Raw genomic sequence first — 16,858 nt, 5'->3', positions numbered from 1 at the left:
TAACAAGATTTAAGTGAGTTTGAACGTGATGTTACAGTCGGTGCACGAGCGAAGGGACACAGCATCTCCGAAGTAGCGATAAAGTGGGAATTTTTCGGTACGACTATTTCACGAGTATACCGTGAATATCAGGAATACGGTATAACATCAAATCTCCGACATCGCTGCAGCCGGAAATAGATCCTGCAAGAACGGGATCAACGATGACTGAAGAGTATCGTTCAATGTGACAGAAGTGCAACTCTTCCTCAACTTGCTGCAGACTTCGATGCTAGGCCATCAACTAGTGTCAGCGTGCGGACGATTCAACGAAACAATCATCGATGTGGGATTTCGGAGCGGAAGTACCACTCTTGTACCCTTGATCACTGCACGACACAAAGCATAATTCCTCGCCTGGGCCCTTCACCACCGACATCGGAATGGAAACATGTTGCCTGGTCGGACGAGTCTCGTTTCAAATTGTATCGAGCGCATGGACGGGTACGGGTATGGAGACAACCTCATGAATCCTTGGACCCTGAATGATAACAGGGGACTGTTCAAGCTGGTGGAGGCTCTGTAATGGTGTGGGACGTGTGCAGTTGGAGTGACAGGGGACCCGTGATACGTCTAGATACGACTCTGACAGCTGACATATACGTGAGCATCCTCTCCAAATACCTGCATCCATTCATGCCCATCGTGCATTCGGGTAGACTTGGGCAATTCCAACAGGACAATACGACACCCCACACGTCCAGAATTGCTACAGAGTGGCTCCAGGAACACTCTTCAGAGTTTAACCACTTCCACTGGGCACCAAACTCCCCAGACTTGAATATTACTGAGTATATCTTGGATGCTTTGCAACAAACTGTTCATAAGAGATTTCCACCCCCTCGTACTCTTACGGATTTATGGACAGGCCTGTAGGATTCATGGTGTCAATTCCCTCGAGCACTACTTCAGACATTAGTCCATGCCACGTCGTTTACAGAACTTCTGCGTGCTCGCATGTGCCCTACACGATATTAACCACACGTACCAGTGTCTCTGGCTCTTCAGTGTATATCACTAATCTATCTGTCCCAGACTTGTGGTGGGTTCTTTTCACTATTACGATGGTTGAATGAGAAGTAATGCCTTGTTAGCCGTCATTTCCTAGTTAACAGCGTTGTGATGTAACGCTCCGAATTTATTGTTGTTCCACAGTCTATGAAATCAACATGGATAACACCATCTGCGTCCCAGAAAACTTTGGCCATGATTTTTTCCACCTGAGGGCTGCACCTTGAATTTCTTTTTCTGGGGTGAGCCGTTGTGTCGGTATTCCATAGACTGACCTTTCGTCTCCGGATCGTAATGGTATACCCACGTTTCGTCTTCTGTCACAACTGAATGGTGAAAGCGTCACCTTCATTCTCGTAACGCTAGAGGAGTTCCTGGCATTTCAAGTCTATGCGCTTTCCTTTCAGGAGGCAGCATCCGGGGTACCCATCATGCACAAATGTTCCGATAGCCAAGCAAAGCAATAATGTGACCCACACGTTCTTCTGAAATGCCGATTGTGCTTGTAATTTCTCTTTGAGTGATACGACGATCGCCCTGAATCAATCTGTCAACATTTTGCTTGTGAAACTCGGTGGTTGCTGTCACACAGGACGTCCAACTCTTTGTTTGACACGCAGATCAGATGTTCCCCCCTCAACATCATTAAACTTACACAGCACTCACATCAACACAATCACCATAAACTGCTTTCATTCTCTGATGAATCTCCTGTGGTGTAATACATTCTGCTTTCAAGAATTCAATGACGGCGCGTTGCTTAAATCGCATTGACCGACCGTCTGCACAGGGTTCCATACTTTACACTGTAACAACACAACTGTTCAATGCTAATGCACCCCGCCAACTGGAGCTGTAGAGAAGAGGCTACGGAACAAGCCACTACTTGCCGCATACCAATGCTGCCAACTGTTGAAGAGTGACGAAGGTGGAGGCATTATTTTTCAGTGAAATATCGTATTTTTTGTAATTCCTTTTCTGTTTATAGATTTGTTTATTTTCCAGGATAGACTTTCAAAGATACTTTTTAGCTGCTGTTTCTGCTGAACAAATTTTTAATCCACGCCTTCGGTGATATTTCTTGTTTTTTCCCCTAATGCCTCATTTGCTAGTTTTATTGGTTTTTCAGTATTTGTCCATTCTTTTTCACTGGTGTCTAGGGTAGCTCATTAGCTAACTGTTTTTACTCTAATGCAGTTAACGATTTTCTAAGATGTATGTATACTTTTCCAGTCACGCATGACGCATGGCAGTCGTCATGGCGCATTCATAAATCGTCCATTCAACAATTTCATAAAGTTTCACCATTCTGCAAAAAATGCACATGAATTCCGAATGGCATAATGGTGTAGCTGGAAAGTCAAGTAATTTTGTTAATATTATAACAAGTCAAACAATGAATGTAGAAAAATGGTTCAAATGGCTCTGAGCACTATGCGACTTAATTTCTGAGGTCACTAGTTGCCTAGAACTTACAACTAATTCAACCTAACTAACCTAAGGACAGCACACATATCCATTCCCGAGGCAGGATTCGAACCTGCGACCGTAGCGGTCGCTCGGTTCCAGACTGTAGCGTCTAGAACCGCACGGCCACTCCGGCCGGCACGAATGTAGAAGATGTCGTCTGTGAGGAGCATGCGAAAATAGTACAGATTAATCGGGAAAGCTGAAAGTTGCTCCTCGCATATTTTTATGCATTATATGACTTACCTTTTAGAGCAGAAACAAATTCAGATGATGTTTATGGTTTTTTATAGCAGTTTAAACATGTCAAGTGGCGAAACATTGCGGAAACGTTTTGAAAATGCGCCTAAAGATGCTACCATAGTTTCTCTTTGAACCCAAACTGACGTAGATTCCGAAACAAACAGTACAGTTTTAAGTTACGCATTATCCTATAGGCCGTGCGTGTATGGGAAGACGATGTAGTTTCCACATAAATTGATTTGAAAATAGATGTTGAAACCTGTGGCAATGATTCAAAAGCTGAAAATACGGAAAACGCTATTTAGCCTACACGATATTTTAATGGTAGGAACACAATCACTTGACAGAATAGGGTTACTACGGCACGGTATCAACCAGAAATAACGTAAATGAAGGGAAAACATTGAATACGACAATTAAAAAATAGGTTATAATATAAATGTCCTGTTAGCTTATTGGCGTTTATAACATTCATCAGGTACCAAGAGGACAAAGTAACGGGAACATGACAATGTCCTCAAAATTTCTTAATCACATGTATGGGTAACTGCTTTGCTCCTTCTGACATAAAATTCCGCGGGCGCCCTTGTCACTGTGTAAATAGTTGAGAGATGCTGTTGGACGTGAGAGTACTTGACGGTCATTACTACTATGTATATTTTGTATATGTATGAGGTCATTTGAAGGTAACACTATAAATCCAAATATCCGTATGTATTTAATGTTTGTTTGCCTTGAAGTGATTTCCATACGTTTAAACTAAGAAACATTTAATAAGATTTAACTATATTAATATTATGTGGGACCGAGAGTTTAGAATGTGAATGCGGCTTTCGAAATAATAGTGTATAGCAGCTTTGTGTGGTACGTGAGCATGGATAGCAATTTGGTAACCGCAGAGAATAGTGCAGAGACGCGTTTCTTATCGGGTGGACTTATGAAGCCCAATGCGAACAGCCGGCTTAAAATTCCAGTGTGTCGATGTGGCTGTCATCATGAACTGATGTATCGTTGAGAAATATGAACTCAATGGCTGTAAAAGGACAAATTTATCGAGGGAATTGATTCCAATATCGAATACATCCTTGAACTGTGTACCGCATACAAAAACTGCTACATTACTGCGGTTACAAGCGCTTATTGCTTTAGTGACGCTGGCAAACATTACGTCGTTCAGTGCGGATTACATCTGATTTTATCGTCAAGCACCAAGGCACACACTAACAAAAAGACGACAGCACCTTTTACTGTATCTTTACACTAATTATCTTGTTGAAGAGGATAGCTGAAACGGCATAATTTAAGGATTGCAATCACTGATACATGTTTGTGTGTGACGCCAACGTAAGACAAATCACCGTATCTCACAGTTAAGTATCATTCTCCGGACATTGAAACTGTTAGGCAGCTCTTAATTGATATAAAGCACTCCGTCTTCAAGCCACGAGTGGCCTACCGGGACCATCCGACCGCCGTGTCATCCTCAGGGAAAGAATGCGGACAGGAGAGGCGTGTGGGCAGCACATCGCTCTCCCTGTCGTTATGATGGTATTCTTGACCAAAGCGCTACTATTCGGTCGAGTAGCTCCTCAATTGGCATCACGAGGCTGAGTGCATCCCGAAAAACGGCAACAGCGCATGGCGTCTGGATGGTCACCCATCCAAGTGCCGGCCATGCCCAACAGCGCTTAACTTCGGTGATCTCACGGGAACCGGTGTATCCACTGCGGCAAGGCCGTTGCCCCTCTGAATGGATATGACTGCATTAAATCTTTTTGGAACTTTCGTGCGTTACACATTCTTGACTTACGAAATATTCTACTTCATATTTTGCATTTTATCTTATTATATGGAAATTGAAATGAACAGTGCTTATAAAAGTTGCTCTTCCTTTTGTACGTTGAGTGAGATTTTACAGTAGACTACGTAATATTTCATTCGAAGTGTTACTGAAATATGTGTGTCGCAAAATGGGCGCCATTAAGCCAGTTAGCTTCGATCAGTCACAGCAAAGTAGCTACCTTTTAATTGTAAGATCGTTTAGTAGAGGCAAAGTTTTAAACTACACTAGTTCCTTGTTGAATAAAGTTCGTTTGCGTTCGAGAAGTTACCATTTTGGAGTATTCAAAAGACACTGAGGAAACTTCTCAGCTGTGCTGATGAATGATATGAGTTTCGGTGAATTCTGGACACAGTCAAATTTTATAAATTTTTGTAGATCTTCTAGCGTCAAATACGACTGATCTTTTACTCGCTTCATTAGTAAAGGGTCAGGCTTCTTCTCCGTTCCTTAAAGTTAATCTCCAGTTACAATTTCGTTTGACATATCAATTAAATTTTTGTGATTCTGGCGTGAACACATACTGATAGGAAGATTAATTAAGTGGCGAATCCTGGTTTCTCTGTAGCACTCACGAGAACTTGGTGTCAGTTCCGACCAGTTCCCACGAGTTCGATATTCACCTGTCGCCAACAGTGTCGCTTTCTCGTTACGTCCACGCTACGATGTGTCGTCGTCGTCATCTGGGTCTCTTTGTCTACCAGGCGTGACGTTTATGCCAAATGTGACTTCAAGAGCACGCACAAAGAGAATTATGATATGGATTCTATAGTAACGACGGAGACTGCTGTGTATATGGATTACGTAACCATGCTTGACACGAGGACAGTGTCTCGAAATCGCGAACGCGGTGCATAAAAACATTTAATAATAGTACAGGCTTCTTGGCCGCGGTTCTGACCGCATATGCGAATGTCACATACACTTCAAATTAGCCACTGTCTAATTTTCCGATGTTTTATACTTTGTTTCTCCATAGAGGACGATGTATGTAATTTTTTTTTTTTTTTTTATTCAGCTGTGTGGACGATTTTTGGCCCGAAACACGCTGACAATGTTACCGACTTGCTACAATGCTCTTTCTCGTATTAAACAACACAAATGTAGGAGAGACTGCATTTTAGACTTTTCAAGTATTCCAAGTCAACTAATTACAGGAGATAAATACCAACAGTTCGTTATCGGACATTTTTACGTATCACACATTCTCATCCCCAACCCCACTCCAAGGAGTAGGAGAGGCATCTCACTATCCCAGTTACAATAAGGCATGTATACTGACTATCCGAGAAACTTCTAGAGGTTGTAGAGAGGGTCTCTATGAAGGGGAAGCCTTATCTGATGACAGAAGAAGAAACAGGATTTGATATAGAAGAGATAGGGGAGCCAGTATTAGAATTTTGAAAGAGCCGTGTAAGACTAAAGATCTAATAGAGCAGAACGGTTAGATATCATTCCGTCAGAATTTCAAAATCATTGGGGTAAGTGGCAACAAAATGACCATCGACATTGGCGTATAGAACGTATGAGTCCGGCGATATACCATCATATTTTCGGAAAAACATCATCCACACAATTTTAAAGATAGCCAGAGCCGACAAGTGTGAGACAGGTGCTTAACAGTTCATGCAGCCAGGTTGCTGATAAGAACAACATCCAGAAGAAAACTGAGGGTCTGTTAGATGACGATCATTTAGGCTTCAGGAAAGGTAAAATACCAGAGGGGCATTTCTAATACTGCAGTTGACAATGAAAGCAAGACTAAAGAAAAATCAAGTCTCGTTCATAGGATCTGCCGACTTGGGAAAAGCGTTCAACGAGGTCAAATGGTACAGCACTGTTTGAAATTCTGAGAGAAATAGGGGTTAGCTATACGGAAAGTACGGTATGTAAAAGAACCAAGAGGGAGCAATAAGAGTGAAAGCTCAAGAACAAAGTGCTCTGACTAAAGAAAGTGTAAGACAGGGAAGCAGTCTTTCGAGCCTTCTGTTCAACCTATACATCGAAGAAGCAATAACGAAAAGAAAAGAAAGGTTGAAGAGTGGGACTGAAATTCAAGGTGAAAGGATATAAGATTCGCCGATGGCATTGTTATTCTCAGTGAAAATGAAGAAGGATTACAGGATCTGCTGAATGGAATGAACAGCCTAATGAGTACAGAATGTCAATTGGGGGTAAATCGAAGAAAGATGAAAGTAATGAGAAGTAACTGCAATGAGAACCGCGAGAAACTTAACATCTGGATTGTTTATCACGAAATAGACGAGGTTAAGGTATTCTGATACACAGGCAGTACGGATGGAGCTAGGAGCATATAAAAAGCAAACTAGCACTGGCAAAAAGGACATTCTTTCACCAAGAGAAGACTCCAAGTAACAAACATAGGCTTAGTTTAATAGGAGAAATTTCTGAGAATGTACATTTGGAGCACAGTATGGTACGGTAATGAAACAGGGGCTGTGGGCAAACCGGAAAAGAAGAGAATCGAACCATTTGAGACGTGCTGCTACAAACGAGTGTTGAGAGTTAGGTGGACTGATAAGGTAAGGAATAAGGATGTTCTCTGGGGAATCAGCGAGGAAAGGAATATAAGGAAAACAGTTACAAGAAGAAAAGAGAAGATGGTAAGACATCTGTTTAGTCATCACGGAATTACTTCCCTGGTACTAGGGAGAGTTAAATAAGGTAAAAACTGTGGAGGAGAACAGAGACTGGAATAAATCAAGCAAATAACTGAGGACATAAGTCGCATGTGCTACTCTGAGACGAAAACGTCGGCACAGGACCGAAATTGGTGGTGAGCCGCATCAAACCAGTCAGAGCGCTGATGAAGAGAGCGTCTTCAGGAACAAATCGTGGACAGGAACCTGCTGCCCTCATCCAAAAACGTCACAGAGCGTCGACGTCATGGGCGCCAGCAAATGCCTCTAAGTAACCTGTTGCTTGTACGATGATGGAACGTATGCGGAACTCTCGCAACACTGTTTGTTAATCAGTGATTGCAGCTGATTGCTACGATCGCCAGTGGAGAAGATAGAGCTACCTGCTGTGTAGCTAGCTGCTGTGTATACAGACCTTGTCTCCTAAGAATGCCTTGCTCCATTGCCTTGGTGGGAGACGGTTTCGGACACTGGTTTCCATCCGTATTTTGTTTCTCCATTGTATTCCGAAAAAAGTTGGAAGTATTAGTGTTCCATGATAAAGTAAACTGCGGGTGGAATCCAGCGTAGGAAACCATCACGTATTGAGGCAACAGAGCACCGCATTTATAGGAGGCAAAACCTTTCAACGCAGCAGCTAGCTTCGTATTCTTCACTGGTTATGGTGGCAATCAGTTGCGATCAGTGAGTGCGAGACAGCATTGCGAAACACTCCATCTACGGACCATCAGCGTAGAAAGTTACATTGTTTGCTGCCGAAGGGATGTCCTGGAGGTAGGCGCCGGCGCTTATAACTTCGACTATCTGTACTGCCATGGGGTGATGTTTCTGGACATTGGTTTCTGTTGTCGAGTTATTCCTCAAGACACCCTCTGTGCTGCCGTAAACTGCCACCAGCACGCTGGTCGGCAAAGATGTGGCGCGAAGATCGATAGTAGGCGCTGCATCAAGCGCTCCTGTCACGCTAGAGGCCAGAGAGACAAAGAAAAGCAGCACGCTGCCAATGAACTCTCGACAGCAAGTATTTAGGCCACCGCCGCTGACCGTATGGCTCACTGACTCAACTCACCATTTCAGTTTGGCGTTTGTCAGTCCAGAGCAGGTATAACTCATCGCAGCAGTACATAGCGACCAGATCAGTGACGACAACGGGACCAGCAGCGAGGCTAAAGTTTGTAATAGTAAGATTATCGATAATGTCTGCAACAGAACTATTACTGATGAGATTGTACCACAACACAAGCACTCCTTTCCAGTTAAGTAAATACTTACACTACAAGTAAATAAAGAACCGTATTAATCTACATGTGCATTTCTGTTGTAGAGAGAGGATACCGGCCACCCATAACAACGTCCTCTTCCTTGCGGTACAAGATACTACTCCTTCTGCAACCTGTTAAAGTTTCTCGCAACATTTCTGGACACCCTGTATACTAAATGTAGTTGAAATTGCTCCAGGTGTTCGTGAGTTTAGCCCTTAAATCAGCCTATCGACGCCAACAAGAGTGTTTTACTTTCACATTTTTTGAGACAGCAAATGATACTTGTCTAAGTTTGATAGATATTACTCCTGGCGCCTTTCCTAACCATCTCACAGGCCATCGCTAGGAAAGAAACATTATGAGGACTGTCGCCACTGAGACTAGAGATCATGAAAACTGTTAATTCGGTACTAATGAGAGTAGTGAGCGAGTATTTTTTTCTTTCACGTCCCCCTTTCACACACCCCCCCCCCCCCCATCCAACCTGAGAGTATGAGAGGTATATTACCCTCAAAGTATTTCTATACAAATAATTGTAAAAATAATGAGTCATATAAGTACAACATATGGTAGGAATCGCTCCAGAACAAATGTTCCTGAATTACGCTTCTGTGTCCTCCCCACTGACCCTCGCCCTCTCTCTCCCATCCCACCTCCAATAGGAGGTACATATTGTTTTTTTCCAGATAACAGGTGTTATGTGTACCAAGTTTGGTTGAAATCGATGTAGTGGTTCAGGAAGAGATGTGGAACATGCATACTATGTTATAATATGAGTACTATTCGGATAGTAAGGAACTATCGGTCGCGAAATGGAAACCACAGTGAAAATCTGATGATACGCCGGTCTTCTTAGATCTGAGCGCACAGAGAGCGCATAAAGATGCCTAGAAAGTAGCGTCTCCCGCCTAGTGTGGGTGCCTAATAAGAGATTTCGCCTTATTTCGTGCAACCACAAACAACGTAACTGTCTTGGTGTTCCATCTTCATGACATTTTTCGCCTACTCACTACAGGGGCAGTCAGGACGCTCCTGCAGCGTTTCCGATGTCAAGTGTTTGCTCAACCACCGTACACGACGGACTTGGCTCCATCCGATTTTCATCTTTGCTCAGATGAACCGCTAGCTATGAAGCCATCATTTTGGCAGAGACAAAGAGCTACAGACCAGCGTACAAAACTGTCGAAAATAATTGCAGATTTTCGTTTCTGGACAATATAGCACTTCTGTTGCATGGAACTGCTAACCAGTGAACAGGCATGCCCCATGCTATTGTGTCTGAACAACAACTAGACACAATAGTGTGTCGCATACCTGTTTCCTGGTTAGCGGTTTCGTATAACAGTTGTGCTACAGGGTCCGCAACTAAAAGTCTTCGATATTTTTAGACATTTTAGAGATGTTCCCACTTTTATTAATGACGGTTCTGCCCTTTATGACCAGATACGTTTTTTTCGACAATGACTTGTAATTCAAACTACTGTTATTTCTTTTGACACACAAATAAGTTTTGTACTTGAAAATACCGAGGTGGTGCAGTGGTTAGCACACTGGAGGACGACGGTTCAACCCTGCGACCGGCCATCCTGATTTAGGTTTCTACATCTACATCTACATCCATACTCCGCAAGCCACCTGACGGTGTGTGGCGGAGGGTACACTAAGTACCTCTATCTGTTCTCCCTTCTATTCCAGTCTCGAATTGTTCGTGGAAAGAAGGATTGTCGGTCTGCTTCTGTGTGGGCTCTAATCCCTCTGATTTTATCCTCATGGTCTCTTCGCGAGATATACGTAGGAGGGAGCAATATACTGCTTGACTCTTCGGTGAAGGTATGTTCTCGAAACTTTAACAAAAGCCCGTACCGAGCTACTGAGCGTCTCTCCTGCAGAGTCTTCCAATGGAGTTTATCTATCATCTCCGTAACGCTTTCGCGATTACTAAATGATCCTGTAACGAAGCGCGCTGCTCTCCGTTGGATCTTCTCTATCTCTTCTATCAACCCTATCTGGTACGGATCCCACACTGCTGAGCAGTATTCAAGCAATGGGCGAACAAGCGTACTGTAACCTACTTCCTTTGTTTTCGGATTGCATTTCCTTAGGATTCTTCCAATGAATCTCAGTCTGCCATCTGCTTTACCGACGATCAACTCTATATGATCATTCCATTTTAAATCACTCCTAATGCGTACTCCCAGATAATTTATGGAATTAACTGCTTCCAGTTGCTGACCTGTTATTTTGTAGCTAAATGATAAAGGGATCTATCTTTCTATGTATTCGCAGCACATTACACTTTTCTACATTGAGATTGAATTGCCACTCGCTGCACCATGCGTCAATTCGCTGCAGATCCTCCTGCATTTCAGTACAATTTTCCATTGTTACATTGTTTTCCGTTATTCCCTAAATCGCTCCAGGGAAATGCCGGGATGGTTCCTTTGAAAGGGCACGGCCGACTTCTCTTCCCCGTCCTTCCTTGATACGACGAGACCGATGACCTCGCAGTTTGGTCTCTTCCCACAAACAGCCCCACCCAACCAACTTGAAAATACGGATCGTATCACAATAAAATAAAAATTGTTATAGTCAAATGGGGTAAGCATCATTTAAAAAAATTTCCCGCGACTCTGACTCCACCAAAAACAAAAATTATTATTGTAAATAATACGTTTCAGCTATCAGCCGTCCTTTTTAAATTTTATTGGCAGATCTAGATTTCAGCTAGGCTCTAGCCATTCTCAATGCACTATCATTTTAATCAATGCATGTACTGCCTACTGGTCGGGCTTCATCCACAGTTCTTTGAATACTACTCGTGTAGTATTCAATGAACTGTGGATGAAGCCCGACCAACAGGCATTGATCAAAAATGATAGTGCACTGAGAATGGCCAGCTTCTAGCTGAAATCTGGATCTTCCAGGACGACTGAAAGCTGAAATCTATTATTTACAATTCAATATAACAGTCGCTGCGTGCAACAGCCTTCTGAATGGAAGGTAACCTGATAAAAATTATTATAATCAGTTACGGAATAGTGCTGTTTCGGCTATTTCGATAGGCGTGCTTACATTCGCCTGGCGTTTGACACGGGCGAAAAGAGCTCGCAGCGAGGTAAACACACTAGCACGTCGCGCCCCGGTCGGAAGTAAACACCACTCGCAACACGGCCGCCTGAGACTCTGGCAGGCCTTCCCGTGCGCAGTCGGCTCGTGATGTCAGAGGCGGCCGTGTTATCTGCGCAGTGACAGCGGTAGGTGGGTAGGTAGGTAGGCAGGTATACCTGCCGGCGCGGCGCTCTGCACACTCGGGGCCCCGTCCGGTGCTCGACACTTGCGGCGGAATCCAATAACGTCGACAAACAGCTGCTGAGCCGAGCTGCGCGCGCGCGCGTTTACCTGTCCCAGTCCAATACCGCCGCACCGCGGCCGTCCCAGCGGGCGCCGCGCCGAGATATTGCGGCCGGCAGCTGGAGCTGGAGCTGGAGCTGGCCCCTGCCGCCAGCTTATGGCACCTATACACCTGTAGGCTCCCCGTCCTCTGCGGCCGGGGCGACACTACATCAGTCAGTCAGTCGTGAAAGTCCTGTTGAGCTATACAATGAGGTGACGAAAGTCGTGGGAGAGCGATATGTGCGTATACAGATGGCGGTAGTATCGTGTACGCAGTGTATGAAAGGGAAGCCCGCATCTCGTGGTCGTGCGGTAGCGTTCTCGGTTCCCACGCCCGGGTTCCCGGGTTCGATTCCCGGCGGGGTCAGGGATTTTCTCTGCCTCGTGATGGCTGGGTGTTGTGTGCTGTCCTTAGGTTAGTTAAGTTTAAGTAGTTCTAAGTTCTAGGGGACTGATGACCATAGATGTTAAGTCCCATAGTGCTCAGAGCCATTTGAACCATTTTATGAAAGGGAAGTGCCTTCGCGAGGCTGTGTAACATTATGTGATTGCCTTATCATTTTAAACCATTCACTAATCGAGCAGTCGCTTAGTAACAGCTACGGTTACCATATAATGTTGTGAGAATGTAAAAGGTGAACGACCTGTGACGTAAGGTGTTTATTGTCGAAGCGCCATCAGAGATGCACTGAGTTACTGACTTTGAAAACCGCGGCGCAAAAAACAGACAGAAGGAGAACACTTTTACACACTCTTTTGATGTACGAGATATTCTTGATGAACAGTTACTCATTCTTCTCTTGTCTCTTGTAACTTGTGTCGGACGCGCATCTCTTGCCGCCGTATTATTATCGTTAAAAATAATATTATTTTAGTGTAAAGTAAAAGTGCAATACAGAAAGTGCAATACTGGATAGCAGTAGATTTATTGTGCGACGTGTATGTGAAAACGTCAAAGGAATTATTTTCATTACGAGAAGAGAAGTGCCAGTCAAAAGGGCATCCATTATATATCCTTAATTGCAGTGTAAGTTCATCTATTAATTGCCATAAATTCAGAGTTAAATGGAACTGGTGTATGGACTATTTATTTAATATAGAATCTATGTTTCACTCCTTCACGAAGTTATTTAATTTTCTTTATGTTTCTGCCAAATAGAGAGTTCACAGTCACGAATTCTTTTGTCGAAATCGGGCGGAAGTTGCATGCGGCGAAATATTTTCTCCGCGCCATATTCTACTGGTAAATGCATGATAAACTACGGTCCCTTAGGAAATAATTATATTTTGAATAGGCATTTACTCTCCTCTGCAATGCAACTTCCGACTGATCAGACGATCCAACAAGAAACAGCCGCACACTGTCGGCGTTCGCAAATATATTTCCACCGCTGATTATAGCTATATGTTACAGCACAAAAGTAAACATATAGTTATAATTAGCGACTACGAACGGGGACATTTATAACTGTATGTTTATGTATATAAATTACTTAAACATATAGCTATAGCTGTTACATGTAGTCAGGCGACTCATTTGCAAAGGTTTCCGACGTGATTTTGGCCGCACGACGGGAATTAACAGGCTTTGAACGCGGAATGATCCTTGGCCTAGACACATGCGACACTCCTTTTTGGAAATCGTTAGGAAATTCAGTATTCAGAGATCCACAGTCTCAAGGTGTGCCGAGATCACCATTTTTTTGGCGTTACCTCTCACTACGGGCAACGCAGTGACTGTAGGCCTTCACGTAATTACAGGGAGTAGTTCCAGTTACGTAGAGTTATCAGTGCTAACACACAAGCAACACTGAGCGATATAACCACAGAAGTGTATGCGGGACAGACGATGAACGTATCCACTTGGATAGTGCGACGAAGTTTGGCGCTAATCGGTCATGGCAGCAGACGACTGAAGCGAATGCCTTTGCCAGCAGCACGGAGTAGTTCCAGTTACGTAGAGTTGTCACTGCTAACACACAAGCAACACTGAGCGATGTAACCACAGAAGTGTATGTGGGACAGACGATGAACGTATCCATTTGGAGAGTGTGGCGAAATTTGGCCCTAATGGGCCATGGCAGCAGACGACTGAAGCGAATGCCTTTGCCAGCAGCACGAGACAGCCGAAGTGCCTCTCCTGGGTTCGTGAATGAATGAATTGTGCCAAAAAATGGTTCAAATGGCTCTGAGCACTATGGGACTTAACATCTGAGGTCATCAGTCCCTTAGACCAAGAACTACTTAAACCTAACTAACCTAAGGACATCACACACATCCATGACCGAGGCCGGATTCTTACCTGCGATCGCAGCAGCAGCAGCGCGGTTCCAGGCTGAAGCGCATAGAACCGCTCGGCCACAGCGGCCGGCAATGAATTGTACCCTGGACGTTTGGAAAACAGTGACGGGGTACGATGAATCCCGATTTCAGTTGGCCTATTGTCGTCCGCTGCCTGATTGCCGCATGCTGTCTCCGACGCAAGCTATATCGGGCGTCCAGCGAAAAGTTAAGTGAATTTGTCCGGGATATGAGACTGCAGATTTGTCAGCATTGCTGTAGTGCTTTAAAATACAGCTTGGTCCATTGATCGTGACCGGGCCAAATATCTCACGAAATAAGCGTCAAACGAAAAAACTACAAAGAACGAAACTTCTCTAGCTTAAAGGGGGAAAACCAGATGGAGCTATGGTTGGTCCGCTACATGGTGCTGCCATAGGTCAAACGGATATCAACTGCGTTTTTTTTAATAGGAACCCCAATTTTCTATTAAATATTCGTGTAGTACATAAAGAAATATGAATGTTTTAGTTGGACCACTGTAATAGTCACAAACATATGGCTCACAATTTTAGACGAACAGTTGGTAACAGGTAGGTTTTTTAAATTAAAGTGCAGAACGTTGGTACGTTTGAACATTTTATTTTGGTTGTTCCAATGTGATACATGTTCCTCTGTAAACTTATCATTTCTGATAACGCATGTTGTTACAGCGTGATTACCCGTAAATACTACATTAATGCAATAAATGCTCAAAATAATGTCCGTCAACCTCAATGCGTTTGGCAATACGTGTAACGACATTCCTCTCAACAGCGAGTAGTTCGCCTTCCGTAATGTTCGCACTTGCGTTGACAATTCGCTGACGATGGTTGTCAGGCATAGTCGGTGGATCACGGTGGCAAATATCCTTCAACTTTCACCACAGATAGAAACCCGGGGACGTCACATCCGGTGAAAATGCGGGCCATGGTATGGTGCTTCGACGACCAATCCACCTGTCATGAAATATGCTACTCAATACCGCTTCAACGGCACGCAAGCTATGTGCCGGACATCCATCATGTTGTAAGTACATCGCCATTCTGTCATACAGTGAAACATCTTGTAGTAACATCGGTAGAAGATTACGTAGGAATTCAGCATACATTGCACCATTTAGATTGCCATCGATAAACTGGGGGCCAATTACCCTTCCTCCCATAACGCCGCACCATACATTAACCCGCCAAGGTCGCTGATGTTCCACTTGTCGCAGCCATCGTGGATTTTCAGTTACCCAATAGTCCATATTATGCCGGTTTACGTTACCGTTGTTGGTGAATGACGCTTCGCCGCTAAATAGAACGCGTGCAAAAGATCTGTCATCGTCCCGTAATTTCTCTTATGCCTAGTGACAGAACTGTACAAAACGTTCAAAGTCGTCGCCATGCAATTCCTGGTGCATAGAAATATAGTACGGGTGTAATCGATGTTGATGTAGCACCGACGTTTTTGAGATTCCCGATTCTCGCGCAATTTGTCTGCTACTGATGTGCGGATTAGCCACGACAGCAGCTAAAACACATACTTAGACATCATTATTTGTTGCAGGTCGTGGCTGACGTTTCACATGTGCCCTTGTTAAATGTTACAGCTGGCTGGTGTTTCGAAGTAAGCGCTACCTTTCCACCTACGGGTACCGGTGCTGTGAAATCCTGAGTAACGGGAGGTGACTCCGGGTCGAAGCTCGAGAAGTGGGTCCTGTACGAACTGTCGGCTTCCACCTTCCGCCTTGGCTCCTCCAAGTTACGGTTTCGTTCCGCCTTCGAGCGACCTGGCGTAACTCCTCGCTAATTAATTCTGGTGCTAATTATGTTTACTCGGAAAATTATTTTTTTTATTAAACTTTTTCTGAAGAGCAACATAGAACTGTGAATTAATTTTAAGCCGTCAGGCGCATTGTTGTTAGTGGTGTAAGTTTTCTCATATATGAGATGAACTTGTTTCATAAAAGATATTGGTAGCAGATTAAGATATTGTTGTCTTAAAACAATTTGTTTATATGATTGTCAAACGAAACGAGTGATAACAAAAGGGGTCCAGTCTTTCCTATTTGTTTCCCTATTCCCTAGTAGACCAGGCACCAAATGGCAGACATGTTTCAGTTTTCAACTATTGAGATTTTGATGTAAAAATATGTATAGAAAGAAGAGTAACTGATGACCCAAGAATGAAGATTTAAATTGTAAACAAATAAGACAGTATAACTGAGCCATGACACTCAATGCCAGGGGTTGCTTTGATTCGACAAGAAGATATTTTCGAGAGTTTTGAGAGGTCGAGTAGAGAAACTAGCCGCTAGTGGTGGGGGCTGCGGTGCGAAAGTGGAGGATCTTGCGAACGACGGTGGCGAGAGAGAGTTGTAAGAGGTCTGTGGGCTCGCACCGAGTGTGAGGACCGGCCCCTAATCGGTTGCCTGCATCTGCCTTGGTCGTCTAGGATTGTCCTCCGCTGAAGTGGTCCGCGGAGCTGTGAAGCGGTGGCCACGTCTCTATTGACGCCACGGTGTACGCTGCCCGATGGGGAGAACTCCGGCGACTTAAAACGGTGAGCCTTGCTGTGCATCGGACAAACCTGAGTGTAAAGACTGTGATTGACAAGTTGGATACGATGAACTGAGC

The 16,858-nt window shown here is 44.0% G+C and overlaps 1 pseudogene; it reads right to left on the bottom strand.

Annotated features, from left to right (window-relative positions):
* Nucleotides 1–4,386: 4,386 nt before the first annotated feature.
* Nucleotides 4,387–4,503, bottom strand: LOC126104257 (5S ribosomal RNA; annotated as a pseudogene).
* Nucleotides 4,504–16,858: the final 12,355 nt, after the last annotated feature.

Source organism: Schistocerca cancellata, chromosome 1 (assembly GCF_023864275.1).
Source record: "Schistocerca cancellata isolate TAMUIC-IGC-003103 chromosome 1, iqSchCanc2.1, whole genome shotgun sequence".
NCBI classification, from domain to species: Eukaryota; Metazoa; Arthropoda; class Insecta; order Orthoptera; family Acrididae; genus Schistocerca; species Schistocerca cancellata.
This window is presented reverse-complemented; position numbering and strand designations above follow the sequence as displayed.